Consider the following 1,683-nt stretch of genomic DNA (forward strand, 5'->3'; position numbering starts at 1 on the left):
TTTGCCGTGTCTCCCGTTTCCTGCCATCTGATGGGTGTTTTCTAAGGGGAGAACATATGTGATGAGTAATTGAGGGTGTTTGGCAAGCTGTTCCCTCCAAGTGTCACCCGTCATCAGGACGTGGGGTGGACCACCCTTCCTGCTAAGCTGGCCTCAGCAAGCACATGGGTCTTCTCTCCAGAAGAGTCTAGAACCTCTTTTACTGCAGTGGACCACTGGGTCCTCACAGAGCTGACCCCAGTCCTACCCAGAAGTAGGCAAAGTAAGGAATACAGACCCACTAGGGAGCATTTGAAGATACCCCCTTCTCAGTTACATTTGGCCTGAGTTACCAGAAGCGGCCTTCCAGCCCTCTCTGCCTTCTCCTGTTACAGAGTTCCTACATGTGCTTCCTTGGCCAACGGGGTGCATCCTCTCCATTCTTTGTCAGGTGAGAGCATGTTCACGAACACGAATTCTTGCCACTTCCAATGGGCAGGGGCTCTGTGGATCTTTTCTCCCTTCCCGGCAGGCGCCGGGTCCTAGAGGTCAGTTTCTAGGCATTCTGGGACAGGGTGGTGTTGAACAGGACACCTCATCGGGCCCATTTGTTTCTACCTCCTTCACCTCTCCTGCCTCCTCCAACAGTGGCACCCCGTACTTGCAGCACCGCGCCACTCACAGCTCTCCGGTGCTCTTAGGTCAGTGTGTCCCGCTTCTTCATCACAGCGCAGATGAACAAGAGCCCTTGGGCAGAAGGAGCTCACATCTTCCATCTGTCCACTCTGGAAAATTTGACGTGTACCAAGTCCTCAGGTCAGGCTAAGGAGAGTGCTTGAAAGCATTTCATTTCCCAGTGGGCACACCGAGCCTGAGGTTCCAGAGATTCCCACAGGGGCAAGCAGCACAGAAAGCAGAGTGAGCACCCGGACAGGGAGTGCTGTGGAGCCCCCTCAAAGTCTTGGTGAACTTGCTCAAAGAAACTTTCTCTCCAGCTGAGAGAGCCTTTTTTTTTCATCTCCTGAACCTTTGAAGACTCCAGACTCCTCCCACCATGCTAGTTGTTGATGATGGGTGAACCAGAGTGGTTGCCCATTGAAAGAACAGATGGCAAGAGTTGTGCTATATCTGAGAGGAAGGGGATTGAGTTTTGGTTTTGGTTTTATGCAGATTCTTCCCTCCAAACACTTGTTCACTCAGTAACATATATTCCTGGGGTTTCTCTTAAATGTCATGGCTGTTAAGAGCTAGAGGTACAGCAGCACATGGACAAAACATTTGTCTTTTTGGTACTTCCTTCTGGTTGGAGTGACAGTTCATAAACAAATATTTGTAATCTAATGGCAGATAGTGGTGAGCTAGGCTTGCCAGGATAGGATGATGGCTGTGATACTTCAGGGTGTCGCATGCCGATGTCCCTTTGGAAGAGGTGCAGTTTGAACATACTCGGGAATGGGGCCATTGGGTGCAGAGGGCAAGGCTGTGCTCCAGGGGCCCTGGCTCACTGCTGCACGGAGATTGGAAGGCCTGCAGGGACCTGGCTCCCCTCCTGAGGACGGGACTCCTCCGGGCTGCTGCTAGAATGGCTCCGCAGGGCTGGTTGGCCAGGGGCCATGCAGGGAGACGCTGCACCCCCGTCTGGTCCAGGAAGAGAGTTCTCAGACCTGAAGTCCAGCGTGGCAGGGATGAGCCCCAGCCCCAGCT

This window comes from Vulpes vulpes, chromosome 3, assembly GCF_048418805.1.
Source record: "Vulpes vulpes isolate BD-2025 chromosome 3, VulVul3, whole genome shotgun sequence".
Classification (NCBI taxonomy): domain Eukaryota; kingdom Metazoa; phylum Chordata; class Mammalia; order Carnivora; family Canidae; genus Vulpes; species Vulpes vulpes.